The sequence below is a fragment of the Phocoena phocoena genome, chromosome 2, assembly GCF_963924675.1.
Source record: "Phocoena phocoena chromosome 2, mPhoPho1.1, whole genome shotgun sequence".
In the NCBI taxonomy this organism is placed as follows: Eukaryota; Metazoa; Chordata; class Mammalia; order Artiodactyla; family Phocoenidae; genus Phocoena; species Phocoena phocoena.
The window spans coordinates 54,839,136-54,848,362 of record NC_089220.1 but is presented as its reverse complement, the minus strand read 5'-3'; positions in this window follow the sequence as shown (position 1 = coordinate 54,848,362).

Sequence of the window (9,227 nt, the reverse complement as noted above, 5' to 3'; positions counted from 1 at the left end):
GTGTACAGCATAATAATTTGACTTACGTACATCATGAAATGTTTACCATGATAAGTTTAGTGAACATCCATTGTCTCACATAGATAACAAATAAAAAGAAAAAAAAGTTTTTTCCTTGTGATGAGAATTCCCAGGATCCACTCTCTTAACAACTTTCATATATCACACACAGCAGTGTTAATTATATTGATCACATTCCTAGTACTTATTTATCTTATAACTTGAAGTTTGTATCTTTTGACTACCTTCATCCAATCTCCCCTTCAACACTTCAGTACTTTTTGATCTTGTCCCTTCCAGGTAGGCATAAATAGTATTAAAAGACTTTGCAGAAATTAAGTTTGATTTGGAAATTGTGGCCACTTTGGCACTATACAATCTGTCAGTTTTCCGAAAGAGTTGTTAATATACTTTTTTTCTTCTTCTTCTTTATTCATCAGTATATCACTGATGCACTTGGTTCAAGTGGAGACTTTGGAGATGGCTTTCAATTCTGATATACTTACCCACATATTTACAATTTCTGGTGCTCTTCAATTCTCTCTTTATCTTTAGATCCATATTTCTATCTGATATCAATGTCCTTCTGCCTAAGGGACTTCGTTGTACATTTATTGTAATGCTTGTGTGCTCATAATGAGTTCTTTCAGCTTTTGCTGCAATCTAGAATCCTCTCAAGAAAATATCCAGAAGCAATTGGAGAGCTCACTTTGTTTCCTTCTCAGGAATCACTGTCCAGTGTTGCCAGTTATTCAATGTCTGAAAATACTTGTTTTATGTATTTCACCTTTTTTTGTTGTTGGTTACATTGGGAGGGAAAATCTGGTCCTGTTACTCTGTCATGGCAGAAGAAGAAGTCTTACTCCTTTATAGAGGAAAAACTTAATTAACTTTCAATGAAACCTGTGTCATAGAATATATTATTTTCTCTTTGTGTTTAGTGGTTTCTATGCTTTAGCAAAGACATTACTGATGAAATAAAATTCATATTTTATGGCAAGATGAGAAAAATTTAAACATAAAATATTTTTTTGACGGTTTGGGCCTCATCCCTCCCCTTTAGTGTGTATTGTGCACCTGCATTAGCCAGAACTCCTTAGGAAATAACATTCCTTCTTAATCTCATCAAGGGTCACAACTCCTTAGGAGATAATCTTCCTTCTTAATTTCGTAAGGGGCTATGATGACCCATGACCCACTACTTGTTTTTAAGGCTTAGATCTAGATTGTGTAAATTGTCAATAATATGTCATTTAATGTATAGCCCTCTGCCTCAAAACATTATATAACTGTGCTTTGACTTCTAACAGGCAGAAGAGTTCTCGGAACTTCCTGAAAGGCTGTTTCTGGTGTTTAACCCTCAATTTGGCTCAAATAAAATTTTCCACTTTTTTCTTAGGTCAAATGATTAATATTTTCATCAACATTATGAAAATAAGTATAACTGTATGTTAAAAAATAATTTTTTGCTGAGTCAATGAGAGACAATAGAAAACACATTCAAAGGAGATGATAGAATGTACACATGACTTAACATAAAAATTCACAGCCCTCAAGCCCCTCACTCATAATTGAGGGTATAAAATGATTTGGGGTGGAAGAATAGGGAAGAAAGTATTTCTTTAAAGAGACCTGAAGCTGTGTTGTACATTCCACTCTCTGCAAGGAAGAAATAAACCTTCATTTCAGGGAAAGGAATTTTAATGAGTTAACTCAGAGGATTCAATATGTGTCCTCTGCAGTCAGAGGGCCTAGTGTTCTAGTGGTCTGTCTACTTATATCTGTGCAGTCTAAAGTGTGGTTTCCTCTGACTAGCTGTCCCAGTGGCAGACCAAGGAACTAAATCTTGAGTTGCGTATGACTTGCACTCCCAGAGAATAGATAACTGTTTCCTTCAAGAACAAGGGGAAAACATCTGACCCTCAATTATTTTAGGCTCTGTCCAGAAAACCAACTAGAGGGTAAAATAGATCACAGCAGAAAGAAACTAAAATTACTTGGGGCTGAAAAGAAGTAAATGACCAGGTGGCAATTACATGCATTGTCCTTGTTAAGGAAAATTTGTCTTAGGTGAGATAACCCTAGCACCTACAAGAAATAGATTCATTTTTAAACAACTATTGAACCCAAAAGAGAACCAGACCAGGTTGACAGTGCCAATCAAAAGAGAATCCACCTACTTCCACCCACCTTGGAGGACTACAAACAGCATTTGTAAAATGAGGACGAAGCAGTAGAAATGCTAATTAGGAGAAGCCTCAACTTTAAAGCAAGTTCGAATATTTGATTATTATGGAGAACAGAACATTTTGGTTGCTAAATTGTGACACTTAGTGACTGGTAAAACATATATTACCTAAGAGAGACCAGAGAAGCCTTTTAGTATGCCCAAGTGTTCATCAGGAGCAGGGGAAGAATTGACTCCTTAGTTAGATTTAAAGGGGAGTCTAGACACGAGGAGTCAAAAACAAGGTAGACTGGTGATTCCATCCCACAGATTGTTCAAGTTCAACGCAAAGATTATACAAGAACATATGAAAGATAAACAAAACCACAAGTGAAGATGTGCACATTAGATATATGAAGTTAACTCATAATTCTGCTATATAGAAACATACAAAAGTGATTAAGGAAAGAATAGTGTTTATTTACAAGCACACATAAACATGTAGAATAACTACAGTTTTACTCAAGGAGATAATTAAAATAAAAATAGAAGAAAAGCCTATTATGAGGTTTTTTAAAAGCTCTTCATTGAGTCCTTTTAAGTTGTTGCTCAATTTTAGCACTCTTCTTTTCAATGTAAACATTTTGATTTCAGCAACATTTCATAATCTATTCAACATATAAAAATACAATGCAATGTCTACTAAATTTGATTTTCAAAACTTTTTGTGTTCATTATAGACAAGAAAATGCATTGCAAAGAGATCAGGAATTATCACATTATGTATTACAGCCATTTATTTGTGGAAATGGAGCATGAAATAAACTATTTAGTTCATTAGCTCAAGTAGGAGAGCATTGTTCAAGCATGTTGTCCATTAATCACTGATAACCAATGTTTAGTGTATAGACATGCACAACCACAAGCATGGCTAAATAATGTAGAATCCTCTTCATAAAAATCATAGCATATGCAACTTTTATATGTGATTTATCACAGTGCCCTTGGCAGAGTCCATGGGAAAAGCTTGGAATGGAGATTAAATAGTAAATGTTTACATGTTTTTGGAAAACAAATTTTGAATGTTCAACTATTCTCCTATCAATCCCCTTTTTTTATGTTAGCTCAAATGAAATTTGCCAAAATATCTGTGTAACCACTTAAAGCTCTGATTCCCTTCTTATACCAATGCCCACTCCCTGTTCCTGATAAGACCTTATAACAAATTATTGATTTCCTGTCAAGAAATATCTCCTGATGAACACTGCTAAATACTCTCAGTATTAATAAATGGGAAGAAATCCAAAGGAAATTTTGTACAAGGTGTATTCAAATTATCATTTTTCTCACTATTGAAATATTAAATGTAGGCTGATTATACTTTAAAGGTGGAGAAGTTGGTGAAGGAGGTTGGAGACAAGATGGAGAAGAAGAAGGACTTGAGCTCACCTTCTCTCAGGAAAACACCAAAATCACGAATAACTGCTGAACAACCATCAACAAAAAAGACTGGAACCTACCAAAAAAAGATATTCTATACCCAAAGACAAAGAAGAAGCCACAATGAGATGGTAGGAGGGGCACATTTGTGATACAATTAAATCCCATACCCACCACGGATAATTATTTTCTACCTACAAACTAGAAAATAAATATATCTCAGAGATTCTTCCACAGAAGGGAGAGTACTGAGTCCCACTTCAGACTCCCTAGCATGGGGGTCTGGCATCAGGAGGAGGAGCCCCCAGAGCATTTGGCTTTGAAGGCCAGTGGGGCTTGATCACAGGAGCTCCACAAGACTGGGGGAAACAGAAACTCCACTCTTGGAGGGTGCACACAAGGTCTTATGCTCACAGGGGCCCAGGGAGAAAGCAGTGACTTCATAGGAGCCTGGGCCAGACCTACCTGCTGGTCTTGGAGGGTCTCCTGGGGAAGAGCAGGTGTGGCTGTGGCTTACTGTGGGGACAAGGACACTGGTGGCAGAGGTACAGGGAGTACTCATTGGTGTGAGCTCTCCCAGTGGCTGCCATTGTGACACCAAGACCTGGCCCCACCCAACAGCCTGTAAGCTCCAGTGCTGGTATGTCTCAGGTCAAACAACCAACAGGGTGAGAACACAACCCCATTATCAGACAGGCTGCCTAAAGTCTTCCTGAGCCCCCAGCCACCTCTAAACATACCGCTTGACACTGCCCTGCCCACCAGAGAGACAAGATCCAGCTCCACCCACCAGTGGGGAGACACCATTCCCTCCTACCAGGAAGCCTGCATGAGCATCTTAGACCAGCCTCACCCACCAGGGGGCAAACACTCAAAGCAAGAGGAACCTCAATCCTGCAACCTGTGGAACAGAGGCTGCAAACTCAGAAAGTTAGCCAAAATGAGACAGCAGAGGAATCTATTCCAGACAAAGTAACAAGATAAAACCACAGAAGAACAACTAAATGAAGTGATAGGCAATCTACCTGGAAAATAATTCAGAGTAATGATAGTAAAGATGCTCCAAGATCTCCGAAAAAGAACGAAGGCACAGACCGGGAGGATATAAGAAATGTTTAACACAGAGTTAGAAGATATAAAAAACAAACAAGGTGAGTTGAACAATACAATAACTGAAATGAAAAATACACTAGAAGGAATCAATAGCAGAATAAATGAGGTAGAGGACCAAATAAGTGAACTGGAAGACAGAATAGTGGAAATCACTGCCATGGAACAGAATAAATAAAAGATAAATAAAGGTGGAACAGTGGATAATGTTTTGTTCCCTGAGGTTACCAATAAGACTACATATAATAGTAACTCTGTCACTTCCCAAATATGCTTCCCAGCTTTAATAGCAAAAGCTTTAAATTCTGTTTTTTAAAAAAAAATAGCAGCATTATTCAAAATAGGGAAAATATAGAAATGCCAAATGTTCCTATGACACCTGATTCAATAAAATAATATAATCACACAAAGGAGTATGTAGAGCAATGAGAATAAACACTCTACTTTTCAATAATATAGATGAATCTCACAAACATATTAAGCAAAAGAAGTATATCCAAAAGAATATATACTATGTAATTAAACTTATGTAAAGTACAAAAACACAGCAAGACTAAAATGTGCTGTTAGTGGTCAGCATGTGGTTATCTTTGGTACAGGCAATGGTGATGGGGGACTAACATGAGAGAGGTTTCTGAGGCACTGGTAATAATCTGTTTCTTGAGCTGGGTGCTGGTTGAATGGATATGTTGAACTTGTGAAAATTCAGTGAGCTGTACACTTACATTTTCTATATGTATATGTACATTATACTTCAATAAAATATTTAAAATAATCCTACTAGGATACAGAATGAAATATATTAGTGCCTTCCTATTAATAGCAAGAGAATCTAAGTGAGGATGGACTAGGACACAGATGTCCCAGGGCACAGGACAATAGTGAGTACAGAAAGAGGACACACAAACTGAGTACAATAGCAACAGGCAGACCTATGCCATCTGAAGGCAGCACTCAAAGTAGAGATACTGGTAAGAGAACATCAAAACAGGTATGAAAGGGAAGAAATAGGTAGATATTATTAATGAAATGAGGCAATGCTCTCTGTTTGTCATTAATATTTACTTTCTGATAGTTAAGGAATGCTTAACTTCCATTGAGGAAGTACTGGCATTTCTGGAAGGCATACTTCCCAGATTTCTTATGACAAGAGCTAGAGCCATGAGGAATGTGATATAAAAATGAGTTAAATCAGAGAGTGATGTCATCAAAATGGAAAAATAGGAGTTTTCTAGCATCTTCCCCACAAAGAATGCTGATTTTGACAATTACTCATGCATGAGAGTATCTCTGTAGAGGTCCAATAGTCAAGTGGAGAAATACCAGCACACCATTAGAGCAAAAACAGTCTGAGGTTGGACCCACTGAAGAGGTCAGTAAAAACTGAAGGAGGTGACTCCTTCAAGTGCAAAGATATCCGTACAAGACTTCAAGGAACATAAAAAAATCAAAGAAACATGACACCACCAAAGGAACATAATAATTTTCCAGGAACCAATCCCAAATAAATGGAGGTCTATGATTTGCCAGATTACGAATTCAAAATAGTTGTTGTAAGGAAGCTTAGTGAGCTATAAGAAAACACAGAAAACAATTCAATTAAATCAGGAAAACAGTACATGAACAAAATAAGAAATTTAACAGGGAGATAAAAATCATTTATAAAAGAAGCAAAGAGAAATACTGGAGCTGAAGAATACAGTAGAATACAATAGATAGCAAGAAAAGCAGACTTTATTTAAGCAGAAGAAAGAATCTGTGAAGTAGAAGACAGATCATTTGAAATTACCCAGTCAGGGGAGAACAAATTAAAAAGAATTTTAAAAGGAGTGAAGAAAATCTATGTGAACTACTGAATATCATTAACAGAAACAATATATGAATTATTGGAGTCCCAGAAGGAAAAGAGAGGGAGAAAGGGGCAAAAAGCTTATTTAAAAAAATAATGGCTGAGAACTTCCCAAATCTAAAGAGAAATTTAGACATCCAAGTTCAGGAAGTTCATAGGTCACCAAACAAACTCAATGTAAAGAGAACCTCTCCAAGACACATTATAATGAAACTGACTAAAATCAAAGACAAAGAGAAATTTTTAAAAGCAGCCAAGAGAAAAATATCCTCACATACAAGGGAACTCCCAAAAGGCTATAAGCAGATTTCTCAGCAGAAACCTTTCACACCAGGAGAGTGATGAGATATATTGATGGCACTAAAAGGAGAAAAAATCCTGCCAACTAAGAATAACTTACCTGGCAAAGTTGTCCTTTTCAAAGGCAAGATAAAGACTTTTTCACACAAACAAAAGCTGAAGGAGTTAATCACCACTAAACCTGCCTTACAAGAAATGCTATGTTAAAAAAAAAAGAAATGCTGAAAAGAGTTCTTCAATCTGAAATCAATCAACATGAAAACATATAAAAATATAAAGCACGCTGGTAAAGTACACAGTCAAATTCACAATACACAAATAGTGTAAAAATGGTGATGTGTTAACCTCTTATCACTAGTATAAGGTTAAAGGACAAACGTATTAAAAATTATTATAACTACAATAATTGTTAATAATATAAAATTAAAAAGATATAAATTGTGACATTAAAATAAAATGTAGGGTGGGAATGAGTTTTTGTATGTGACCTAGGTTAAGTTGTTATCAGCTTAAAATGGACTGTTATATGTATGTTTTATGTAAGTCTCATGGTAACACCAAAGCAAAAACATATAGGATGTACACAAAAGATAAAGAGAAGAGAATCGACTTTACCAAATTCATTGATTAGCTCTAGTAGTTTTCTGGTGGCATCTTTAGGATTATCTATGTATAGTATAATGTCATCTGCATATAGTGACAGTTTTATTTCTACTTTTCCAATTTGTATTCCTTTCATTTCTTTCTCTTCTCTGATTGCCGTGGCTAGGACTTCCAAAACTATGTTGAATAATAGTGGTTAGAGTGGACATCCTTGTCTCGTTCCTGATCTTAGAGGAAATGCTTTCAGTTTTTCACCATTGAGAATGATGTTTGCTGTGAGTTTGTCGTATATGGCCTTTATTATGTTCAGGTAGTTTCCCTCTGTGCCCACTTTCTGGAGAGTTTTTATCATAAATGTGCATTGAATTTTGTCAAAAGCTTTTTCTACATCTATTGAGATGATCATATGGTTTTTATTCTTCAATTTGCTAAAATGGTGTATCACATTGATTGATTTGCGTATATTGAAGAATCCTCACATCCCTGGGATAAATTCCACTTGATCATGGTGTATGATCCTTTTAATGTGTTGTTGGATTCTGTTTGCTAATATTTTGTTGAGGATTCTTGGATCTATATTCATCAGTGATATTGGTCTGTAATTTTTGTAGTATCTTTGTCTGGTATCTTTTTTGGTATCAGGGTGATGGTGGCATTGTAGAATGAGTTTGGGAGTGTTCCTTCCTCTGCAATTTTTTGGAAGAGTTTGAGAAGGATGGGTGTTAGCTCTTCTCTAAATGCCCACTACTGGGCATATCCCCAGAGAAATCCATAATTCAAAAAGACACATGCACCCCAATGTTCATTGCAGCACTATTTACAATAGTCAGGTCATGGAAGCAACCTAAATGCCTATTGACAGACAAATGGATAAAGAAGCTGTAGTACATATATTCAGTGGAATATTACTCAGCCATAGAAAGGAATGAAATTGGGTCATTTTTAGAGACGTGGATGGACCTAGAGACTGTCATACAGAGTGAAGTAAGTCAAAAAGAGAAAAACAAATATTGTATATTAATGCATATATGTGGAATCTAGAAAAATGGTACAAAGGAATTGGTTTGTGAGGCAGAAATAGAGACACAGATGTAGAGAACAAACATATGGACACCAAGGGGGGAAGTGGTGGGGCGGTGGTGGTGGGATGAATTGGGAGATTGGGATTGACATATATACACTAATATGTATAAAATAGATAACTAATAAGAATGTGCTGTATAAAAAAAATAAAATAAAATCCAAAAAATAAACTGGAAAACTATAACAACATGGAGAAATGGCTGTAAGTGACAAAAGCAAAATACAGAACGTTGTACAATTGTTAAATGATGTCGATTATCCAAATGAAAATGAAACCAACCTAAGCCCAGAGAAAAAGATTCAAAACATTAACAATGGCCATTTTCTCCATTATACTGGAAAGAGCAGGAGAAAAGGAATATGTTTTTCACTACAAGAAAACACTCAGCTTACCAAGTCTATGAAACTCTGAGTCTCCTATAAAACGTTATTTTGTATTGTCAATTACAAGAAAATATTAAAAATATTATAAAAAGAAAGATTAAAAAAAGAGAGAAGAGAATCAAAGCATACCACTACAGAAAATCACCAATTCACAAAAGAAGACAGAGAGGATAATAATAACAAGAGCACTACAAAAAAGCCAGAAAACCATACAGTAAGTCCCCTACATAAAAACAAGTTCTGCTCTGAGAGCACGTTCATAAGTCCAAATTTGTTTGTTAATTCTAACAA